This window comes from Ursus americanus, chromosome 12 (assembly GCF_024610735.1).
Source record: "Ursus americanus isolate L20-20 chromosome 12, mUrsAme1.1.p, whole genome shotgun sequence".
Lineage (NCBI taxonomy): Eukaryota > Metazoa > Chordata > Mammalia > Carnivora > Ursidae > Ursus > Ursus americanus.
The window spans coordinates 14,096,920-14,122,549 of record NC_142138.1 but is presented as its reverse complement, the minus strand read 5'-3'; the positions used below and the strand labels follow the sequence as shown (position 1 = coordinate 14,122,549).

Sequence of the window (25,630 nt, the reverse complement as noted above, 5' to 3'; positions counted from 1 at the left end):
GCACTTAGTAATTTATTGGGATAAAAATTTAAATAAATATATTTACTAAAATAATGAGTTAGTGAAGAACTGTTGGCTGGTGCATGAATCTTAGCTGTGGGCCCAATATTCTATAATGATGAGCAAGTACAAGTTACAAAAAGCTATGGATTCTAACTAGAATGTAAGGAAATGGAAAATCTTGGAAAGATTTGCTGGAATGAGTCTGTTTTAAGTGAACTTTATTGGAACATAGCTTTTTAGGCTGTGCAATAGGAAAGTCTTAGACCTCTCTGAGTTTTCCCTTAAAAGATTTTAAAATATGGTAAAAGGAAGAAGATAAATATTATAGTTTTTAATATATTTTCTGGTCTCCCCCTAGGTCTTGACCTCCATATATAGGTACTTCCTTTGTTTTACATAATTTTATTCCTAAATAGTTGTAGCCTGAGTACAAAAGATATTAAAAGTTTATTGATGAAATAATTACCCTACCAAACGTAGACAGATTGGTGTTCTGCCGGTTTGAGGTGAGGAGCTAACATTTGTCTCCATGAGAAATTCTTGCAAACCACATGGTCCATGGCAATGAATTTGATTTATCGGAACAAGGGCATGGATCTAGTTCAGCTCTGCTACCAACTAGTTCTGTGGTCTTGTGCAAGCACTTTTATTTAATCGGGCTTTGACTTCTTACTTTCCAGTTGAGTTCAGGACAACAAAAGTTTCCATATTATTGTGTGTCAGTCCTGATTCTGGGCACTGAGATCTAAAGGTAAATAAAGTAAAGGCAAATATCTGTACATTCCTAATTATAATATGACAAATGCAAAAAAGAAAATTAATGCAAGGTAGGCAGAGTAAGATATGTTTTAATCTGTAAAACATAGATTATCAGACTAGTGCAAATAGAAGAGGAAATGCCTGGGCAAAATTTTGAATGGAGCTAGAAGTTTTCAGATGCAGAATGTTGAGTTGTTGGAGGACGAAGCTGAAGGAGCACTGGGACATTCTGGGTAGAAGAATAATATGTGCAAAGTCAGGAAAAGGCATGGTGTATTTGAATCAAATTTTAAGTAGAACTATTTGGTTAAGAGCTTCATGAGAGTAGGGAATATGGTTTTATTCAGGGATATATTCCTAGCATAAGGCCTGGGACATGGTACTGGATAAACAAATAAATAATAGAATAAATAAATTGGCATAATAATAAAGATGGACATTTTTCTCTATATATCCAAGGTCCATATCAAAATTCAGTTACTATGTTCCTTTGATTATTTGTCTTATTTCCCCAGCTAGACCATAAGTTCTTTACCAGCAGCCTTCAGCAGACACTTGACCATTGAATAATTGATTCAAGGCTGAAGCACTGTTTGAAACCTTCATAGAAGGTCTGACCTGGCAGGGCCCACATCTAGGGATCACGAACTTAACATACCTGTCTTGTTTGAGGGACGGCAGAAATCAGGTGGGTTCATCCTGAGAATTATCCTGGGAAGTATGATAGTGAAGCCAACACAACATCTGCAAGAAACTCAGTTGGGTTTCCTAAGGAGGAAGAAAAGTGTTAGGGACTCGTCAGAGATTGAATAACATCCACGCACCATAATGAGGGTCTGAGCAGGTGTAGATACCTATGGTTAAAGAAAATCACAGCTTCTCTACAACCAGCACAACTGTGGGCATAGGGGACCTTCCTGCTTCATTATTCTGAGGAATAGCATTATCAGGGAATTGCAAAGACTTGAGCTTCAAAATCAATATGTGCTGAGAGTTACGCGGCAGGAAGGCCAGGAACTGTAATACTTTGAACACTGTTTTTATAGTCAATTTTGAGATGGTCCACGGATTCAAATTCAAGGACACGTTTTCAGCGCTGGCACTCGTTAGCTGATACTGTCATGCTTTTGTTCTTTTCTTTTTCTTTTTCTTTTCTTTCAGAAGTATTTAGTGAATATACACTATTTGCCGAGCACTGTTCTTGCTCTGTGGTGGTATTCGGTGCTGGGATCCTGTCCTAACGGAGGGTGCAGTTGTAATAGGGCAATTCTAGCCACTCTCATCCAAAATGTGTAATCATTCAAGAAAAATTGGAGTTAACTTCTTGCTCATGTGACCAGGCAGAGGAACTGCTTGGTAAGCATTTCTTTTCTGTGCGGTCTTTCAGGAACGCAGACTGAAGGAGGTTCTGCTATTTTCTAAAGGGAGGTCCAAGGGACCTTCCTGGGGCTGGTCTCCATTCCAGACGGTTAGAAGAGACAAAGGGAACACAAGAACATCCACAGGGGTCTTTATGGGCCACGTTCGAAGGTGGCACTCATCATTTCCACTTGGGTAGAACGTACCTACCACCTGCGACAGAGGCTGGGAAGCGTGGTCTGACTGCGTGCCCGGGGATTTGGGAGGGTCCTGCAGTCTCTGCTGTTACAATCTACTACAGAGAATAAGTCAAGTTCAAAACTCTTGGCAATACAAGAGAAAGGAGAACCAGGGAGATTTATTGACTACGTGGTGATCAGTCCCTTGCTTTATACTTCCCCATGAATTAGAGCATTTTGTCCTCCAGGCAAAATTTCATGGGTTACCTATTATTATCCTCATTTTACAGAGGAAGAAACAGGCTCAGAGTGTTGTAAGGAACTTTTGACGGTGCTCATTTGAAGCCATAGGTGGAAAGTAAACAGAAGATTTGTAGTCCCCATGTCCCTAATTGGCAGGGAAGTTAATAGTGTTTTCACTGGTCAAAAGTAACAATGCAACAAATACTTCTCCAGACAGAGTTTTCAGCCGGAGATCATCGTTCTTGCTCTAGCTTGCTCTCTACCACGTTTTTGGTGATGTATGACTTCCCAAAGAAGTTTAGGTGGTGATAATCAGCTAGAAAGCATGGACCAAAGACTCATTGCTCCGTCATTTATTTGCACATCTATCCATCTTTCCTTCATTGGTCCATTCTTTTTTTTTTTTTTTTTTCTCAAACACATCTAATATTTACTATGCCCATTGAATGTGCCCAGTGCTGCGGTAGGTGTTTAGAATACAAAGAAAATATGGTGCCTTGCCTTTGGCAAGTTTACTGTCTAGTCATGGAATCAGACACGAAAATGGGTAATTAAAATGTTGTGAGGTTTTTTAGAGGGCGTGGGACAGAAAATGCAGTTGGACTAAGAAATGGGAGAACCAGCTCTGCCAGAGAACACAGTGCAGGAGAGGACCCAGAAAAAGGGAATAAACAGATTAGGGCAACTGGAAAGTTTTCCCAGGTTAAAGAAGTAGCAGGCAGAACATTCCAGGTTAAGGAGACAGCACAGATAAAGGAAAAAAGGAATTTGAAGATAGGATATATTTAAGATTGGTTAAAAAAAAATAAGCCAAGTGGAAAGTGACTGTGGGGAATAGCAGGAAAGGTGGATGGGTTGGATCTCAATGTTTCAAGAAAGGCACTCCCCCAAAGCTGATGTCTTTTTCTTGTGCCTCCATGATAAGTTGTGCCCTGGGGGAGTTGTCAGGGTGGCTTTCTGGTATGGGGGAAGGCATCACTGACACTGTTAATGTCGTATGGTAGGCAGAGTCGGGGTCCATCTGCCCCCAGTAAACCTCTCCGGAGGCCCAAGTGAGGAAAGGAACCGAGCAAGGAGTATACTTGCAGGGCACCCAAAACCAGCCTGGTCCAGCAGCAAACTAGACATGCAAAATGGAAGTCTTGGGGGTCAGAGACTAGATAGATGCAAGGACGGAAGAGACTATGAGCAGCCGAGCAGGGGCAAGGGAGATGGGGAGCCTGGGCTTTGGTTTTAGACATGGTTGACTATCTCTTCCCCATTCCCCCACTTTCTTCCTTCCTCCCCCCAAAACATACACACACAGAAACAGAGAAAAAGAGAGATTGAGATTCTGGTTGTTGGGAGCTTGCTGGACATTTAGAATTTGGTTCGCTTAGTCCTAAGAAAAAAGCCACAGCGTTGGGGGCAAAAAATGTTGGGTAAAGCTGCTGTGCACATGAGAGTTTATGAGAGAGATGCGCCATTACCCACTAATCCTCTATGGATTTTTTCCAAGTATATCTCAGTTGTTCTATTCGTTCACAGTGATGTCAGGGACTACTCATTACTACATCAAGCAAGGCAGCCTTTAAGAATGATTCAAATAAAAATAATAATAATAAACATGGAAGTATTGATTTGTCATGGCTGATCAATCCTATCTTTTCCATTTAGCTAGTGGATAATTAGTGCCATTAGCAGGCTTGATGGCTCACACCTAAACTAGAGTCACTCCATTAAGGGGAGCCTCATAGCACCCACGTTGGGACTCTAGCAGCTGGCAACAACCCATTTCAAGTCCATTCAACAAGTATTTATTGAGTGTCTATTAAGTACATGAATCGTGCTCCCAGAATCACAGTGATCAAAGGATACCAATCTGAAATTGCCCTTCCTGGGATTTTTCCAGTTGGTTTATTATGCTTAGAACTGTGTCTCTGGGGGATAACAGATGAGACTGTCTAAAAACACAGTTCTGTTTAAAGGTGTTCCGAAATGCTTAGAGGGTGTTTTGTCTCTTTTATAAATGAAAAGCAGGTTAAAAGTTGCTTTAGGAAGTGGTCAGTGACCTTTAGTATTTGGTAAATATTAGGATTTTTAATAACAAGTGACTTCAAAAAGTGTGAAATGTGTTGGGAAAAAACTGAATTATGTAGAGAAGTACCTAAAAATTATAAAGCAACCAGCAGGAGGTTATACCTAGGCCCAAGGAATTATGTGTGTGTTGCTATTGTCCTTGTGTTGTGTTTAGTTTTGTCTTCCTCCTCTTTCTGGTTTGTTTGTATTTTTTTCCCTTGAGAAGTGAGAATAAGGAATGGAATGGCCAGTAGATTCTGAGATAGTGCCTGTTTCGAACATCTCCTTTAGAAACCCAGGCATCTCCTGTGATATATCTCCCCCCACCCCTCTGAAAGGGCCTTGGCACTTTCCCGCTCCAGGGGACTCTCTTTATCCCTTTATGTCTGTGCCCAAGGAAAATCCTTTATGATCCCTTCACCCAGAGTTAGAAGATTAAAGGCAGAAGAGAAGCACCTGAAAATACTTTTGTCACCGAGATGCTCTGAACCCCCAAAGAGGGGAAAAATCTGTAAAGATGCTTTTAACTCTTAGAAGAAGTTCTGGGTAACTCAGAGGTTTGCTTTCTCTAGGACCTTGGAGTCGGGTTTGTAAAATATGCCAAGCTCCTGCCTTTAACAATTTCATCCATAACTCTACAACCATTTACTTGTGTTACCTTTTCATAATTAGTACCAAGAAAACATAAACTAGCTCCCTCAAACTTAAGACTGTATGATTTGTCACAACTCAAGCAGGCTCTTCTAGAGACGTTCTAGGACTTTACGATTGGGAAATACAAGAATTAGGAAATTATTTGACTGTGGCTGAAGGCATTAGCACTCAGTATGCATACAGCTCTGGGAAACCTGGGCTTCCCTTCAGCAGGTGTCAGAATGCAAAGGGATTGCTAATATGGTAGATTGGGCCTAGCAGCAGAAGGTATAAGTAATGGGTGTTTGATGCTCCACACGTTAGGGGAATAAGCCCCATGGCATCTTTCCATGGCAAAACCCAGCCAAGAGCTCACAGTAAAGGAAGTTAAGGTTTTAATTCCCAGGATAGGATCTGGCTAGGGCTAGACTCAGAAATCTCTGTATAAGTGGGTGGCATTCCCAGTCCAAATGAGAAACAGCGTACAGCCGCTAACCAACGTGGCTGTATAGTCCTTGTGCACTGGCCAAGTCCACAGAAGACTAGGAACTCAGTTACTGTCCAGACCCCACTCTAAGCCCCACAGATACTAGGTGTATGGCAACATGATCAGTTCTAGGCCCTCACTGCCAGTGAGCCTCAAGATCGGTTTTCTGCTCTGGTTGATGGACTCGAGACTCAAAATACTGGAACTTAGCTGTTTCATGCAGAGGTCCTAGGTCTAGATTAGAGAGGGACTGGGGAAGGCAGGGGCAGGCTGACAAAGCCATACTGTGATAGAACAGTGTGTTTCTCAGTTCTTTATCCCCGTTCTTCCCCTTCCTCCAATTACGCTGAATATCTGTGTATCCCTTTTTGCCTGTTGTGTGGCAGAGATTGTGTTGATTGATAGTTGACAAGAAAAAGAAAAGCAGCCAAGTTCACTAATACGGTGCACTTACTGAGTGCCTAATCCGTGCCGGGTACCCAGTGTTTTGGATACCATGATGAATAAGGTATCTCTCCTACATTTCTGCATCCCACCTCCAAGTTTTCTTCCTTAGCATATCCACCCTGCTTATAGATGCATATGGAGTGCAGATACGTGCAAATGTAACCATTGTCCATTCTTTAATATACCCAGATGTGCAGAACTGGGAAAATCCTCCCCAGGAATGCAAGAAGGGGAGAGGTCTGCATTTATCTTAAATAGGGCCCTTCCCAGAACAAGAGAAAATCCCAGAGGGAAGGTTGATATAATTAACCACGCATTAATAGTAAGAGTGGTCCTTGTGGTTTAATCACACAAGTTGAATCTGCAATAGTAAGCTCAATTTAATGACTAAAATTTTAATTTCCTTTGTAGTATCATATCCATCCTTCATTTTCCAAGCCCGTCCTCCTCACCTCATTCTAGCACGTGTTCATCGTTCTTGCTTTTTCATTAGTTACACCATCAAAATGGAGGCAGCATTGTCTGGCAGAAGCGACAGAGGGCGTACAGTCAGAGGACCTGAGTGTGAGTTTTGGTGCCTTCAACTATTTTGTGACTTTTGTCACCTTCCCATCCTCTGAGCCTTGGTTTTCTTCATGCATAATGTAGGGTTACTACTGCTGGCATTTTAGGATTGGTGTGTCCGGTCAGATGATGTGCGGAAACTGCATAAGATTTCAGCTGTTTTCTCTTAACCCCTAGCACCATGTATGGCACATTGTAGCTGATCAGTTAATGCATGTGGTAAAACTGTGATTTAACCTTTGTGTTGTATGAGATTCCAATTTGCATTTTCGAGTGTATTGTTATTTATTACATTTCAATTTTTTTTTTAATGTCTTGTCTCCCTAATCAGATTCTCAACCCCTTATTGTGCCTTTTCACTATATTTGTTTTGTCCTCTTCGTTTTCCCCGTCCCAGGTCTTATCACAGCATAGGGATGTAAGAAATGCTCAGTAAATAGTAATATATTGTTTCTCATGTCTTGTCTAGCACCAATTAATAAATGCTTGTCATCAGTGTGTATAAAGACATTACTTCTGTGCTCAGTGCAGTTAGGGGGTGGGTACAGTGTGCCACAGACAAATGCAATCTAAAAATGAGTAACGGGTCGATTCAAAATAATCAGGGTCAAGAGACGAGTAAGCTTCTCAAGGATAAAGGCTGTTTCCTTTCGCATCTATGAATTCCTGGTGGAGGGACTGGCTCACAACGGGGGCTCCTTAAAAGTTTGTTGGTTGGATGGATGGATAAATTAATTAGTTAAGTGACAAATGACCTGACAGCCAATAAAAATCTTTGAGAATCAGAAGGCAGAGAATTTATTAGTGAAGTGGAATGTTTGCATTTTTATCTAAAGAAGATAATTGATCTGGGTTCTTTCAAAATGAAATAATCTTTTGGGTAAATAAATAAAAAGAAAAAAAGAAGAAACAAAAGCATAGTCCTCCAGGCAAGGAAAACAGAACAGGTGGACCATGTACTTTTCCTGAAATGCCTTCCTCCTTATAATTTTTTTATGTCAAAATCGAATCTGTTTTTCAAGATCTGTATATAATTCATCTTCACATTGACCCAAAGTGTTTTCCTTACACACGGTAGGTGACGACTTAGAGTAAATCTGGTTTTCAACTCTCATTCCACCTCTTGGAACCTATGTGTCTTCCAACAATTTGGATAATCTCTGAGCCTTTACTTCCCTCTCTGTAAAATGGGAATGATGATTTGAAACTTACAAGGTTCTTGTTGGGATCAAGCCCATTGTGCTTCAGCAAATGTTTCATAAATCATGAGGTACTATTAAACACTAGTTACTTGAGCTGTTATTTTTTTCTTTAAGTATTTCTTATAGTAGGAATATTAGAAATAGAAACTTTATTTGATATCAGAAAATTGTTAACTAATGCCTTTGCTTAGCTAGTTAGTGGTAGAAAATTAGAGGGCATTCCTAGAGAGGAAGAGAATCTGCCTATTTTGCATAGAGCCCTGATACTGAGAAGTAAAGAAATACCTCTGGGCTGTTCAGAAAGTCTCAGAAGTGGTTTGTGTTTAATTGTAAAGCTTCCCCCAAGAGAAGATGACTTGTTTCCTGGTGTGGAAAGGTTGACTTTCATCTGGACGGTGTCACCTTCAGCCCAACAAACCTTCCTTGGATCAGGTCCCATGCTCGAAGTGTTGGGTATACTCACACAGAAAAAACACAGGTCCCTGTCCTCAGAGAACTCAAATCCAGTGAGTGACCAGTTAGTAAATAGAGTGTCCAGAAATGCCCCCTCCCCCGCCCCCAGGACAATCTCTCTCTCCTCAAAGGATTGGGAGGCTAGAGCACTTGAGAGGATAATAGGAGAGGGATTATCTGAGCAAATTTTAACTCTGTCTTTTCCAATAACTGCTGTCACTTGCCACATGTGGCAGCCTTATATTTAAATTTATTTATACTTAGAATCCAGTTCCTCATTTGGACCAGCCACACTTCTAGTGATCACAGGCTACCTGTGATTCTGTGAGCACAGAATGTTTCACTGTGGTAGAGAGTCCTGGGGGGCAGCCCTGGCAATCTGGCTCCTGTGCGTTCCCTAGGAGCACCTGCAGGCCAGGCAGAGTGGGCGACATCAGTCTCTGGCCAGCCCTCTGCCCCTTCAGTTTGACTCCCTCTACCCTGAGATCACAGAGATCTCTTCTACTCAAATGTCAGGATTTCCCATGCTAAATGAAAATCAGTCCTGGGGGCACCTGGGTGGCTCAGTTGGTTAAGCACCTGCCTTCGGCTTCGGTCATGATCCCAGGGTGCTGGGATCGAGTCCCGAGCCTGCTTCTCCCTCTGCCCTTCCCCATGCTTGTACTCCCCCCCCCATGAATAAAAAATGAAACAATATAAAAAAAAGAAAATCAGCCCTTGACTTCCTGTGCCCTCCAGAAGCAAAGATAAACCCTAGCATGACATGAAAAGAGCATGGTGATTTCTTCTTCCCATGCCACTCCTGTCCCACGTCCCAGGTGTGTTCGTGCTATGCAGAGGTCCCAACCTACAGTGGTTCGACTCATGATACTTTGTGCAGTGGTGCAAGAGTGATGCACATTCAGTCGAAATTGTACTTTGAATTTTGCGTTTCCATCTTTTCCCAGGTTAGAGAGAGGCGGTATGATCACCAGGGTAAACAACCCACACACTTAGAACCATTGTGGACCCAAGCAACTCGTCTGTTTTTCACTCTCGGTATATCATTCTATAAATTGCATGAGATAGTCAACATTTTATTATGAAATAGGCTTCGTGGTAGATGATTTTACCCAAATGTAGGCTGAGGTAGGTGTCCTGAGCAGGTTTAAGGTAGGTGAGGTGAAGGTTAGATGTATTCAATGCATTTTTGCCTTACAATATTTTTGTCTTACCATCGGGTATCAGAATGTAACCCCAACGTAAGGCAGATCCGTATCGAATTCGCCATTTTCAGCCACACCTTGTAGTTTTATTCCTCTAGCCCTTTGCCTGCTTCTCAGCCATTCCCTCCTGGACACATTCTGTGTGCTCATCCTTCAGAGTGCTGGTTAAACGGCTGCTAGCTGGTCCTTCCTTCCCCGTGCTCCTAGGGCTCTCCCGTGACTCTTCTTGTGTCCTGCCTACTGATCTGTTGGCGTGTCTCTTCTCCCACTCGATTGTGAGCTCCTTGAGAGCAAGAACTTCACTGTCAGCTATGAGTGCCCTGCTTCTCATAAAAGAAGAAATTGAAAGTGACAGATTAGAAGAATGGATTCCCACATGAATGCAGAAATTGCTGTGCAAACAGGTGAATGAATGAATGACAAACAAACTAGACTGTCCAGGCCAAGTGAGAAATAAAGAGCTTAGCAAAAAGCCTTTGTATCCCCAGTCCAGTTCTAATCTCCCCTGTGCTATAAAATTCGGGGTGATCTCTCAACATCCAGAGTCAAGTACCTTTGAACTCAGGGTGTTAACCTAGATACTAGGGCATGGCCCCCAAGTGCGAGTTAATCATCTTAAGAAGAATGCAGGTCAGGAGATAAGGAGGCCTGCTGGCTTCCACTTAGACAGATGTTGCTAACAGGCTCTGTGGGTACTCCTAATGAAGTGGGCTATAAATTCTGGGCTGTGCACACTGCAGCAAGGTGGGACCCTGGCATAGTGATGAGTCCACGTTATTCTGTGAGTTTAGTGTGAGGGGATTAAAATGCAAGCCATTAAATTGTGCTTACGGTGGTGGATGCAACAGTCATGACTCAGCCATGCACAAGGCGATTGTTTCTTAACAGTTTGGGTGGAAATCACCCAACTAAGGACTAAGACAGAGTAGGTTGAGCTTTGGCTCTGCTCTCATTTAATGAGGGGCACTGTGTTAATTACTTGAAACTCCGTTACCTCTAAAATGCAGGTAATAATAACTCATCTACCTAGTCGGGATGCGGTGAAGTTTAAACAAGATGACACACCACCGTTTAACCCATAAACTCCAGGAAGAAAGGAGCTAATGTACATCAAGCACCTTCTATGGGCCAAGATCTCTTCGAGGCCCGTTAAGTTCTTTTTCGTATTTAATCACCAACACAATCCTCCGTGTGTAGATGTGATCCTTACCACAAAATGGTGTCTTCGGTTTTCAGACCCTAACATCCGTTTCTGAGCACGGACTACATTTCTGAGCACGGACTACATATCACACATTATCCTGGTTAGTTTTATAGGTGTGACTTCCGTAAATCCTCGTACTTAGTAAACTAGATAATAATGTCCTCCCATTGACTTATGATGATAGTGAGGCCCAGAGAGGTTAAGTAACTTGCCTAGAGGCAAACAGGAAATACATGGCAGAGTGGAAGACTCACCCAGTATCACAACTAAGACTCTGAAACTCTTTGTACTGATTTTGTTGGCTCTGACTCTATGCTAGGCAGAATTTCTAAAGTGGCCCCCTAAAGATGGTTTGCCATAATCCCCGAAATCTCTGAATGTGATGAGGTGCCACGTCAGTGATTCCATTATGTTATACTCACAGTTTACATTAAGAAGGGAGATTACCCAGGTGGGCTTAATCGAATCACATAAGCCCTGAAAAGCAGAGAGAGTTCTCCGCCTGGTGGCAGAAGAAGTCAGAGAGATCGGAAGCACAAGGGAGATTCCTGGTGCCGTTGTGGCCTGAAGTTGGAGGGCCCCTGTAGAAGGGATCTGAGCAGCCTCTAGGGGAGGCGAGCGGCCCCCACTGACAGCTGCAACCACAAAACTGAATTTTGCCAACAACCTGAATGCACTGGGAAGCGGACGCTCCCCAGAGCCCCTGCATGAGAGCGGAGCCGGCCAGCATCTTGATTGTGGCCTGGTGAGACCCTGAGCGGAGAAATCCATTGAGCCTGCCGGGACTTGTAAGCACAGAGCCGTGAGGTCATCAACAGACTTGTGTTACACAGCAAGAGAAAATGAATACAAATGCTTTATATTAGTTTGCATGAGTTAATAGCACCTACCTGGCAATGTTATTTTATGGACTAAGTAAAAAAAAAATAAATAAATAACCACAGCACTTAGCACAATTCTTGACATTTAGGAAGCATGTAAAAAATGTTTCATCTTATTTGTGCTTATTGTACAAGTAGGGAAACCGAGGCTCCAAAGGTTAAGTCATGTGCCCAAGGCCCTGGAACTGACAAGAATCAGGATAAGAGTAGGCACCAAGGGCTGCTGCTCTTCGTCCATAGACCATGGTTCATAGGCACGAATGCGCATTGGGATTACCTGCAGAACTTGCTGAAAGGGGGATTCTCATGTCCTGATCCCAGTATTATGATGCAAGGTGATCTCGAGTAACTATATGTTTAAAAGCGTTATGGATGCTTCTGATGGACACAGCTGTAGAGTGACTGCACTAGACTGTGAGCTTCTAGAGCCGAGAGTGTTCTTGTATCTTGTTTGTGCCCCAGCAAGGCCTGGGACCTATGGTAGAATATATCCATCCTTCCAGTGGATTGTTGGGCCTTTACTGTTTTTGCTACGGTGCCATTGACCTCGGAGTCATTGCTGGTGAACTATGCGTCCCTACCATCCTCCTAACTAAACCACCCCATTTTGGCGGCTGGCAGTGAGCCCTGCATTGGTTATAGGTGACAGCTCCCAAGAGGAGTCAGCTCCCCGGCACCCTGCCTCCCCGCTGACATCCAGGTGTATAGGTTGCCTGTCTTGTCTTAGTCCGCGGAGGAGGCATTGCCGCTCACCTGACAGCAGCAGGTTGAAAGTAAGTTTGTGAAGAACAGGAGACTCGAAGCCACGTTGCCGAGCTGGGTGAGCCTTTCCTGAGTGGGCAGAGCTGCTGGAGGAAGGCAGACAAAAGGCGGTGTGGAGAAGGAGCGCACTAACTCAAGTGGGATCCCAGCTTCGAGCGTCGGCACACGGTTTTTCTTTCTCGTCTCAGGAGTGGGTGCCAGTGTCTCTCTGTTTTTCCTACTCAGCTTTATTTTTAAAACCTGTGCGCCTTTCTCCAGACAGCCCACACAGTTCTACTCGTAACGTATCGTGCACTGAAAACCTTCAGGGAGACAAAGGAAGGCAAGCAAAATTCCTCAGAAGCATCGGCTGCCTGCTGAAATTTTACTGGACATGGTCATGCTAATGACAGTCCCACTCTAAAAAATTTATATGGCTCCTGCTGTCTTTCCAAAGAAATCGCACTACACTGTCAAATTAGTTTCCACTGCTTCTGGTGAAGCTGCTGACAATGGAATTGAGGACTTAAAAAAAAAAAAAAACAACTCCATTCTTTGAATGCCAAGCCATTTGAAATGTCCCTGCTTTCGTGGCGCCTAATAAATGTCAGCTCACATGTTGCTCATCAGATGGGCGCCATCTGGTGTATTGGAAAGAGATTTTGATTGGGAACGGCAGAGAAAGTGCCATTTACTGGCTGTTTGACTTCTGGGTCTCACTTTCCTCCCTAAAACTGGGAAAGTGTGTTTAGGTAATCTTGAAGGTACATTTTGTCTGTTAGAGCTCAAACAGTATATTAAGAACATAAGCTTCATGGGGCGGGAAAACCATCTGTCTTGTTCACTGCTGTATCCCATTGCCTCGCACAGAGCTCGGCAGGTAGCAGTGGTATAATAAATGTTTGTTGAATAAATGACTGACTTACCGACTGAATGTCGACGAAGCTAATGAAAAGATCCTCACCATGTTTGTTACTGTCTTTTATGCCCGTTTTGATGGGGTTTTAGCCCCCCCAAAAAAGAAAAAGGCGGCTGATACACTGCCTTTGGAAAGTGTATCAGCTGTGGCGGTGTGGGAGTGATAATGGATTTGTTGCTCTTGGGCGCGTCACACCCCTAGACAATTCGTCTCATTATCACTCTTGCGTGTTATGTAAAAACCAGGGGTATCGGCCGGTCCGTGAATTACATTTCTGTTGGGGTATGGTTGGCAATGGCCAACAAGGGTGCTGAGAGCTCAGAATCCAGAGGCTTCCTCCATACCTCAGGTTCAGGCTGCTGAGGGTTGAAATCTGGGGAGGTCATTTCAAGTGAAATAGAGGAACTCTGCAGGCTTCGGTAGGTGGTGCACAGAGCCGGTAGGTGAGAGACTCGGGAAAAGCAGCAAAGCACAGAGGCTTGATACCTGATGTCAGGGAAGAGGCTGGATGGGTCAGAAACAGATGCTTCGCCTTTGGGGATCCCATGTATCATCCTAAAAGTGCCAATTTTCCCCAACTAGAATTCGTCCTATAAGGTGGGTGATAAAGATGTGTAGAGAGAATAAAGGTTTTAAAATTAGAACAAGGTGGGGGCTCCTGGGTGGCTCGGTCGGTTAAGCATCTGACTCTTAATTTCAGCTCAGGTCATGATATCAGGGTCGTGAGATTGAGCCCCTCTTGAGCTATGTGCTCAGTGGGGAGTCTGCTGGAGATTCTCGCCCTCCCTCTCCTTCTGTCCCTACCCGCTCCCTCTGTCCTTACCTGCCCCCTCTAAAATACATAAATAACTCTTTAAAAAAATAAAATAAAATAAAATTAGAACAAAGTAAACTTGAAAGCTAGTGCCATCATTCATTTACTATATGGTATTACTACATAATATATTCATTGTTTATGTTGAATGACTTTTTTCTTTGACTCTTCCTTTCTCCGTCTTTAATACATGGTTAATAATAATGCCTACTTCATAGTGTTACTATGAGGACTGGATGAAGTGCTATGTAAGGTGCCTAGCTCTGTGTCTGGGGCACAGCAGGTGATCAGTAAGTACTTGTTTTGTTTCTTCCTTATTCCTCGTCAGTCATTAAGTATTCATGGAGCACCCAGTTTGGTAGGCAGTGTGCTTGATGTAGGGACACAGAAATGAAAGACAGTCTCCTCTCCTGTGGAGCTCACAGCGGAGTCAAAAGAGCATACAGAAAACAGTACACAACAATATGCATGGCTAAATCTATATCAGAAATACAGAAGCATGAACCATTGGTGTCGAGAAGAGGAAGTGCCCAACACTGTCTTAGAGAGTCAGGGAAGGCATCCATTGTACTCCAGCTCAAACATTTTGAGGATGCCTGCACTAACCCAACTTGGGGAAAGAAAATGTTCTCTAACGTGTTGTATCTTGTTGTTCGGGCTTTCCTTATGGAAGTCTTAATTCCATATTTGAGTTATAGGAATCAGGGGCTGTTGATTGATGATCCGTTGAAAACAGCAACAAGGTCTCACATGTGTCAATTATGTGTGTCAAGTGATGACAATAATAGCTAATATTTATGGCAGCTAAGAATAATACTAATAATTATTAATTCATCTTTATTACGTGACAGGCATTTTTCTAAGCACTTCCATTCATCATCTCAGTTAACTCTGCACAGATTCCCGTAACATATATTTTATTATCCCATAACACTTTGATTATCCCCATTTAACAAAAGAGGAAACTGGACTTGAGAGAAGTTAAGTAACTTCCACAAGGTCACCAGTTAATAATTTGCAGAGTTGGACTTGAACCTGGTTCTTTCTGTCTGGCTTCAAAGCTCATGCTCTATAGGAGAATATTATGTTGCCTCCAGAAATCTCTTTATTTAGAAAAGAGAACTAGCATGGTTGAGTTTGTTAGCTGCAAATCCAAATTAGAGTATTAGAAATGATGTTCATTCATTTCTGTATAATTATTTAATTTTAATGATCGTATTTCCTTATCAGAATGACATTCTTTTTGAAGATCGGATAAGTACACTTAATATCTTTGATGCCATTGCATTCATTTAACATCTGGAGCTGCTGTTTTGTTTTTTTCTGTAGAGTTGGTAGCTGTAATCTTGAGGGAAAATTTTTACTCCCCTGCCCCACCCAAATCTCCAATATTGAAAACAAAACAAATGGTTAAAGCGGTCTCTGAGTCAGAGCTTACACATTTACCGAGTAGTGGTTAGCTTGCAAACAAAGATAATATAGACACTGTCAGAATGAGAGTTAAAGAGCCCAATTTGAGATTGCTAGAGAAATCATCCTTAATCATGAGAAAGATTACTTGGGTGTTTGTTGAGTTCAGAACCGAAGTACAGAAGGCTCTGCGATGGTCCTATATTTTTCCTGTGTTAGGAGGGGGAAATGTACACTTCAATAAACAAGTCTCGATTACAAAGACCAAATAAGGATGGTGGGAATGTGCCTAACTCAAACTGTAGTCAGTCTCTGATGGATTTCCCTACTGATGATGAGGGAGACAGGTTTGGGGCATCCAGTCAGGGGCTCTCATTTCCAGTAGAGGCCAAAGGAAAGATTTCTATTTAAGTTAAAGTGACCCTACGTAGAAAAAAGGCAAATTCACCTCTTCTGACAATGAGAGTAATGCAGTGTGTTGACTCATGCATGGGAGCAGAAACCTAACTTTGGAAAGATATACATAGTTATACAGATGGCCACCAAAATGTTGAAAAAATCTCACTTACAGCCCAGCAAAACCATCCTGATGTTTTATCATTGCTTTTCAAATGATGACTATTTTAAGTATACAGATAAATATAAAGAATAATATAATAGACCTCACTCTACCCACTACCCAGTTTCAGCAAAGCTTCATGCTTTTGCATTATGAACTTCATATTTCTTTCTTTAAGCATTAAAATATTATAGACACCAGTAAAGCCACCTGTGGTATTCCTGCTTGAACCCATTTCATCCTTCTCTAAGTGAAAATTGGTGTTTTGAGTTTGGTGTTAAACATTTCTTAGAGGGTCTCTAAACTCGTACTGCACGTTATACGTCTGAGGCAAACTGTCCTCGAGGTGATACGTGTTTTTTAAAACTTTACAAGAATGCATTCCCGTTGGATATGAACCTGTCTCTTCACTTTTGGCTCAACATTTTTTTGAGATTTATCCATGTTGATATAAGTAGCTCTGATTTATTCATTTTAATGGCTACTTAGTATTTAGTTGAATGAATATAACAATATTTATTTACCCAGTCTTCTGATGAAGAGCATTCAAGTAGTTTACAATATGGGCTGTAACCAAAAAAGCGTATATAACTCTTCCTTTATGTATCCCTTTGGCCTCATGTGAGAGACTGCTGCAAGGTAGAGTATCCAGGACCAGATTGTTGGCTCTTAATGCACGTGCTTCTTCAGTTCTAGATGATAATTGCCAAATTATACTTTATAGTAGGGTTTTCCAATTTATATACCCATCAGCAGGGTATGAGAGTTCTCGATGCTCCATATAAAAAGCCATAATTAAATCATGTAGTCCTGTTAGACTTTTAGTTTTTGCGTCTAGTGGGTGTAGAATGATTCCTCATCTTTGTTTAAATTTGCATTTGCCTGAGTACATTCTAGGTTAGGTTATTTTCATATGTTTATTGGCTATTCAGGTTTTCTCCCCTAGGTTTCAGGCTCATATCCCTTGCGTTATTTTTTTGAGTGGTTTTCCTTTTTCTTACTGACACGTGTAGTTCTTCGTGTATTCTATATACAAATCTTTTCTGGGTTACTTTATAAATATTATTGTTATTGTTTTCTTAGATGCTATACTAGATTCATTGCCATCCAGGACCAAATCCTAACATGTGTGGGTGCGTTTGCGTGCAGGTGGACAGATTGCAGAATTTGTGTCAGAATGCAGATGGCCCAGGATAGTGGAGACTGTTTTGAAGAACAGAGGGCAGATATTATACTCCCAGATATTGAGATGGGAGCATGCACTGTGAGCCAGGCATTATTATAGACCGTTTGTTAGCAGGATGAAAAGTTAGAAGCATTCCCTTTAATGCACCGGAAACAAGAAGAATTTTTGCCACTTCTGTTCCAGGTTACATGGCAAGGCGGTCCCTTCACTGTGAGATAGAATGTTTACTCCCACCGCTCACCCCTCGCCTCTTCAGCAGAGCTGGCCTCTGGCCTCTGCTTCAGGGCATTAAGAACACTCCTGTCTCTGCTGTTTTGCAGTAGTTACTCTCTCTGGCTCCCCATCTCTTCAGCCAGCATTCTTATTTCTTATAGCTTATTACCACTGGCCATTGTCTGTTTCATTGTGTGTGTCCCTCATTAGACTATAGGCTCTGTGATGACCCTCATTTGCGTTTATTGCTGAATCACTGGGTCTAGACTAGTGCCAGGCATGTCCTACGTTCTAACGGTATTTGTTAAGTGAATGAATGATCAAATCTATACTACACTTTGAAATCTTGTCTGGGGGAAGTGGTATATTTCAGTTCCACTAAGGCTTAGGATGTTAAATGTATTTTACATTTAAAGCACGGACTGGTTTCTTGGCATTATGGGTTCTGATTAAGAGTATGGGCTTTGCATTTAACAGCAGGTGGGTTTAAATCATTCTTGTCCTACCACCTATACTTATTGGTGCTGTGACTGTGTACTTAACCTTTCAAAGCCTGTTTGCTCCATTGTAAACATTGACATAATCTTACCTCTCTTGAGTAACAAGATTGGCTTGGTTTTTCAGAAGCTTGCTCCGGTGGCTCTGTTGAGAATCATTTGAGATGAGGGAGCACACATGGAAACAAGGCAACAGCAAGCAAGTTGAATACAACCTAGATCAGAGCTGGAGCAGTGGAGGGGTTGAAAAACAATTCAGCTCCACATGGATTTTAAAGATAGAGCCTGCGGAGTTTGTTGGGGGTTTGGCTTTGGTGCATGAGAAAAAGAGCAATTGAGGCTGCCTCCAAGGATTTGGGCCTGAGAAGCTAGGAGGATGGAGTTGCCATTTACTGAGATAGATGGCATTGAAAGAAGCGAAGGTTGGGGAAATGCTAGTTAGGACGTTAAGTTTGAGATGAAGAGTAAATGCCAAGCATAGTTGTGGAGTCAGCAGCTGGATAAAGGAACATGGAGTTCAGAAGAGTGCTATCTGCTGCAGATGGGGATTTGAGAGACTTTGTCAAGGAGATGCCATTAGAGGCCGTTAGCATAGAGGAGGGGACCTATGTAATGAGTTTGGGTGGAGAAGAGGAGAGTTTTGAGGTCTGACCTGTGGGGCATCTTAACATTTAGAAGTTGGGAAGATGTGAAGAAGACCAAATAGGAGAGGCCCCTGAGGGCTGAGAAATCCAGGAGAATAAGAGGCCAAGAGGAGAGGGGTTTCCAGGAGATGGGAGTGACCAAATGTGTCCATTGCTGCTGGCCTGAGGGTAAGTGAGGGCTAAGAATTGATCAATATTAGATGACATGTCACTAGTCTTGTATTAATAAGGTACGGTGGAGCTTGACCAGGAATCTTCTGAAAATTCCTCTTGTAAAGAAGGAAAACTAAAACAAAGAAACCATCATTCCTTCCACATTGATCTTTTAAAAATGCTAATGAATTGTGCTTTTCAGAGAGGATTGATTTGCCTACGGACCTTTGAGAATTTGCTCTCACTAGCTGTGCTTTTTATTTTAAAGACTTTATTTCTTGGGAGCAGTTTAAGGTTTGCAACCAAATTGAGAGAAAGGCACAGAGATTTTCCACATACCCCCTTTTATCCACACATGCATGACCTCTTCCACTATCAGCATCACTCACTGAAATCACTCATTTTTACCAAAGATCAACCTGTTTTGACACATCACCCTAAGTCCATAGTTTACCTTAGGGTTCACTCTTGGTCTTGCACATTCTGTGCGTCTGGATGAATGTGTGACATAATCCATTTTTATAATATCATAGAGGGTATTTTCATCATCCTAAAAAATCCCTTCCTCTGCCTGTTCATCTCTCCCCTGCCCGCCACATACCTTGGACACCCACCGATCTTTTTGTCGTCTCCATAGCTTTGCCTTTTCCAGAGTGCTGTATGACTGGAATCAGACACCGTGTGGCCTTTCAGACCAGCTTCTCTCAGGTGGTCCTACACATTTAAGGTCCCTTCGCTTCTTGCTGAATAACATTCCATGGCTTGGGTGTCCCACCATTTATTCGTCCGTTCACCTCCTGAAGGACATCTTGGTTGGTTCCCCGTTCTGCCAATTTTGAGTAAAGTGATATAAACATCCATGTGTAGGTCTTTTGTGTGGACATAAATTTTCATCTCCTTTGGGAGGTTGCTGGATCAGATGGTAAGAGTACGTTTAGTTTTTGTGAGAAACCTTCAAACTGTCTTCCAAAGTAGCTGTGCCATTTTGCGTCCCCACCAGCAGTGAATGAGGGTGCCTGTTGTTCCACGTCTTTGCCAGCATCCGGTGTTGTCAGTGTTCCAGATCTGGGGCACTCTAGTGGTTGTGTAGTCGTATCTCGTTGTTGTTTCATTTGCATTTCCCCGACGACATACGTGGAGCATCTTTTCATGTGTGCGTTTGCCATCTGTCTATCTTCTTTGGTGATGTGTCTGCCAAGGTCTTTAGCCCATTTTGGTAGCTGTGCTCTTGAGGAATGCATCTCCTTAGCCCCATCTTTATCACCAGTTACACACTCTTCTACCCCAGCCCTGTGACTTTATTTACATTGAAATTATCTGTTGTCATCTCTAGCCTAGGTCATAAGCTCCTTGGGGGCCGGAACTGTGGCTAATACATCTATTTCCTGCATGCCCCCCAACCTGCTGGTGTGGCTGGCTGTTCAAGAAGGTTTGGTTGGACCGAACTTAGCAGGACAGTTGTGAGGGGTGTGCTATATCCTTGGTAGTAAGGGTGGGTGGTCAAGGGTGGAATCTCTGATTACATTTCAGTACCAATTCTCTGACACCAACTGGGTCAATTCATTTCTGACACTAACTATCCGTTAGCACAGACGCCACAAGTCAAGGGCGCAGTCCCACAAGATGGCGCCCACTTCAGACCCCAGGTATCCCCAAGCAATCCACACTTCCACCTGGCTGACTACGGATTTAGGGGTTCCCGTGACCCCTCGGGTTCAAAATTTGCTAGAACACATCACAGAACTCAGGAAAGCAATGTACCTGTGATTATCTTTTTATTATAAAGGATCCAAATGAACGGCCAGATGAAGAGATACGTAGAGCAGCAAGATGGTGGGTGGGAGGGTGCCGGAGCTTCCATCCCTGTGGAGTCAGCACATCAATATGTTCATCAACCAGGAGTCTCCCTGAACCTCATTCCCAGTTTTCATTGAGGCTTCATTACACAAGCATGATTGATGACATCGATGGCCACATGATTGAACCCCATCTCCCCAGAGGCCAGGGAGCCCAGCTGAAAGCTCCAGCCCTCTAATCATGTGCTCTGCCTCTGTGGTGACCAGCCCCATCCTTAAGCTATCTCAAGGCCCTGCAGGAGTCACCTTGTCAGCATAATGGAATACTCACTCAGGGAATTCCAAGGGATTTTCAATTCCATGCCAGGAACTGGGGATAAAAACCAAATGTGTATTTTTTATTATGCCACAGTAATGTTAAACGGGACCGGGGGAAGTGGTTGAACTCCAGACGTGCCCTGAAGGGAGATGCTGTCCAGAGGAATACAGTGGACCCTGATGTGACTGAGGCCGGCACTGATGACCAGGGCAGTCCTGGCTGCTGGATGGTGTTGGGGCGGGGGGGGGGGGGACATGGGAGTAGGACTGACCAGTTACCTGGCAGTGTTTTGAGTCAGAGTGGTTCACTCTTTTGAAGCAACCCTTTCACCAATGCCAAAAGGGGGGGTTGGGAAATAGGCTGGCCCTGTTTTCCAAGCAGAGGGTCTGATAAGTTGCATGTGGTGGGCTATCATCAAGGGTGGCAGAACTCAGGAGGTCACCAGGGAAGGGGAGGGGCCAGAGTAAGAGGAACAGACTTTTTTAAGGGGCTCAAACCATGGCCAAGTTCTTTACACACTCCACAGCCATCTTTGGAGGTAGGGATTCAGTATTGGTCTCCATAAACTTGTTGAATTCCTACTAGTACCAGGCATTGTATTAGGCAGGCCCTGGGGATAAGACTGTGAGTAAGCCTGACGTGCTGCCTGCCTCTTCTGGATCTTTCAGTCTAGTTGGGGATAATTATAGGCTGGCAAGAAGAGTAAAATGTTCTAAGCACAATGCAGGGAGCTTTGGAGGGCATGGAAGGAAGGTAGTATTACAAGAATCAGAGAAAAGTAACTTAGCTAAGTCAGATACTAACAAGGGGCGGAGCCAGGAATTGAAGCCAGGTTCTCCTTCCTTCCTTCCTTCCTTCCTTCCTTCCTTCCTTCCTTCCTTCCTTCCTTCCTTCCTTCCTTCTTTCTCTCTCTCTCTTTCTTTCTTTCTTTCTTTCTTTCTTTCTTTCTTTCTTTCTCTCTCTCTCTCTCTTTCTTTCTTTCTTTCTTTCTTTCTTTCTTTCTTTCTTTCAGATTTTATTTATTTATTTGACAGAGAAAGAGAGAGTGAGCACAAGCAGGGGAAATGGCAGGCAGAGGGAAAAGCAGGCTCCCCACTAAGCAAGGAGCCTGGTTTGGGACTCTATCCCAGGATCCTGGGATCATGACCTGAGCTGAAGACAGATGCTTAACCAACTGAGCCACACAGGCATCCCAAACCAAAGTCTTCCTGACTGTAAAGCCAGTTCTTTCCACAGTATTAACACTGCCTAACCTGAAGAAGTGGGGTGGGGGAAGGAGGAAGGAAGTCTGTTGATCATGGCTCACCCACCCCAGGGGTGTGGTGCTAGGATTAAATCCAGCCCTGCCCAGTGGTGGGGTGTGATGGGCATGGTGCCCGAGCGAAGCCCTCAGTGCCTTCTGAAGAGCCTCTGTGTTGACTGCTAAGTAGGGTCGCCCTGCAGAATGCACTGAAGACCGTGCTCCATGGTTACTGCTGTCCCCCCAAAGTACAGGTGCTCCTGCAGCATCTGCCAGCCTGTGCCCCGTGCCTGCTGAGGCAGCATGTCCTGGGACGGGCTTGGCTTCCAACCACACTGCTAACAAGGAGGTGGATGCCCTGATGGGTCATTGCCTCTGTCTGCTTAATGAATGCCTAGCTCTGCCTAGCAGACAGACCAGAGACAGGGCTCTAGTCTGGTCACTCGTAGCTCGAAGAGGAAGTAACAGACATGGGACTACAGTCACCTGCTGTCAGTTTCTAAGCCAGCAAAACAAGTTTCCAACTTCCGGGGAAGGACGTGGGCCACGTGGTCCTGACAGATCCTGTAATTGTGGACAAATGTCTTGCAGTTACCATGCAAAACACCCTCTTTCATAACACTTACTATTTTTGAAATCTCTGCTTTCAGCTATTTTGTTCTCACTTTTAAAAATAAAATCAATTTTCAGGGCACCAGGGAGTTGGTTAAGCGTCTGTCTTTGGCTCAGGCCACGATCCCGGGGTCCTGGGATCGAGCCCCGTGTCACGCTCCCTGCTCAGCAGGGAGCCTGCTTCTCCCTCTCTCTCGGCCCCTCCCCACTGCTTGTGCTTTCTCTTGTTCTCTCTCTCTCTCTCTCTCTCTCAAATGAATAAATAAAGCCTTAAAAAAAAATAAAACCCGTTCTCAAGGTGGTCACGGAATGCGCTGTCCTGGATGGTGTTTATTCCCTGTGGCCCCTTGGTGGCTTCTCCCTTTCCTTCTCTAACAAATGCCTGCAGTGATCGTACTCTGAACAGCACCTGCCTTTGGCTTCTCACCCGCTGAAGCAGGAGGGAGATTTCTGTGGCAGAGGGGAGTTCCGTGAAGAGTTCCACACATGGCAGCTGCTGGCGATCTTCTCGTGCAGGAGCATTCGGAGGCAGGACTGGGAGAATTTAGCCTGCGAGGAGCAAGACAGCAGCAGCTCCGCAGGGAAGCCAGGCAGGTGCCTTCATGCTCCAGGAAGTGTCTGGTTTGGGGCAGCTCCACCCAGACTCACGTGTGACATGGGTTACGTCAAGTCACTGTTACTCATAATAAAATACGATCAGTTGTAAATTCTTCCGAAAAGAAAAGTCAGACAGGAAATAGGGTTATTCCTCACTTCTTAAAGGGGAAAAACAGGGACTAGAGTTACAGTAAGTGTGCAGGGCAGTGAGCTGAATTATACATACACCTGCGAGAATGGGTTGCCCATGGGAACGGCTTCCCTCTGTCAGTCTCTAGAGAAACAGGCTGGGTGAGCCTGGGCTGGGGTGGATGAAGTCCAGATTGCTTAGCACGGCACACCAGGCCCCCCCTGGGCCCTCCTCTCTCGATGGATCTCTGCCAGTCCTTCATTCACATTGTGCACCCCAGGCATGCCAGCCACGGAGCTGGCAGTGCGCCCAGCCTACTCGGCTCACCTGCTTCTGGACTGTGTCACTGGAAGCTCACCGGGCCCTGTGCCCCGCTCTCTGGGAGGACTGAGCTCAGCCGAGCTCACCCTGACAGCTCGGTATCAGTGACCTTCTCCATGCTAACACTGTCCCTGTTTCTCTCTGCCGCAACATCTGGGCTTTGATATTGCTCACCACATCCATGTTCCCTAGCCTAGGACCAGAATTTTCTATCCCTAGCGGCAGAGATTTCTCATGTATCTGGAAGGAGGAAGGAAGGAAGAGGAGGAAACACAGACATGCCAAGGTGTCCTGTGTGCCCGGCTCTCATTCACTGAGAATGATTTGCTGAATCATCGCAGACAATGTTCTTCACCCCTTCACCCTTTGTTTCTTCAGCTAGAAAAGGAAAAAAAAGGAACAGTAATCATACTTTTCTTCTTGAATTGTTGCAAAGATTAATGAGAAAATATTTGTAAAGGGCCTAACAGGTCTGGGCCCTTGGAAGGCAGTAAATAAATGCTGATTCCTGGCCTGTTTCTCCCAAACAGTCACTTTGGACAAAGAAAAATGAAGAGGAATCCATGTGAAAGGAACTAGGAAAAATAATCTGTAAAACAAAAAATCGAAGTTTAACCACCACCCCTTTTAGGGTAGACCATTTCTGTCTAAATATGAAGCGGAGGGTAACATTGCAGGTAGGAGGTGGTAATGGGGCATTTTGTGACAGGAGAGGAAAAGATACGTGCTTTCTGTATCTTTTCTGTATCTTTTCTGTAACATTGACCGCAGATGGTGTCTCTGTTTCTCAAGGCCAAAGTACGGAGGGTGTGAGTCCCCAGAAAGCACAGATTCCTATCCTTGTGCTGTCATCCTCAAAGCTCTTACCTCACCTGTTAGCTCTGGGGGGCAGGACATGGAGATTTAGGATTTCTGTACATCGTGGATTCAAGCCCTGCGTGTGCTGGAGAGTCTGATTCCAGAGCATCGTGATTTTCTGAAAATATCACTCAATTTAGGTAAAAGAAATGTCTGTCCTATTACTGAGCAGGTGCCCTTGGTCACGGCTTGCAGCTTCTCGAAACTTCAGTTTCCCTGGCTGTACAGTGGATATACTCCTACCAATGCCTGGTATCAGGAGACTGCTAAAAGGATCTCGCGCCGCGATGGGTGGGAAGGCTTTTGTGAAATCTGTAAGTTGTGCAGTCGTCAGTCCTGGTTATAATGGTTACCATCCATCCATCCCCACGTCCGGCCTCCCCCCACCCAGCCCTGTTGGGGATTTTTGTCTTCGATTTCAGGATGAAACTGTGCAGCTGAATGTCTGACTTACAGCTCAGGACACACAATCTGTGTGTGCTATTACACCCGTGTCCTTGAAAGATCCTCTTGGCTTTGGGGGAAGGATTAGCACTGTGACTGCAGCCCAAAGGAGCCCATCAAGAGAACTTCTGGATCCATGAAGAGGACCGTGTCAGAGCTCCCGCTGCACACTTTCCCGTGTTTGGCTGCCTGAAAAAACAGCTGTTCCTGACAGCCAGAAGTCAGGGCCGGTCCAGTTCAATCTGGAGTGTTCCTTCCCTGGCATATATGTGCGGACAGCCATTCTAGGCCCTCTGAGATCTTCCCTCAGGAAGCTCGTGGCGTGGTGCATTACTTAGCTATCACTGCCTCACAGGTTACCACACACTTAGTGGCTCGACACGGTACATTGGGTCAGAAGTCTGGCCTCACTTTAGCAGAGTCCTCTTCTTGGGGTCGCACAGAGCTACAAGGCGTTGGCTGGGCTGTGGTTCTTTCTGGAGCCTGAGTCACCCTGCAGG

General features: G+C 44.1%; 1 protein-coding gene across 4 annotated transcripts in view; it reads left to right on the top strand.

The window, feature by feature from the left end:
- The window catches only part of DAB1 (DAB adaptor protein 1), a 389,340-nt gene that overhangs the window by 156,231 nt on the left and 207,479 nt on the right, over positions 1 to 25,630 (top strand). The gene's annotated exons all lie outside the window — the stretch shown is intronic.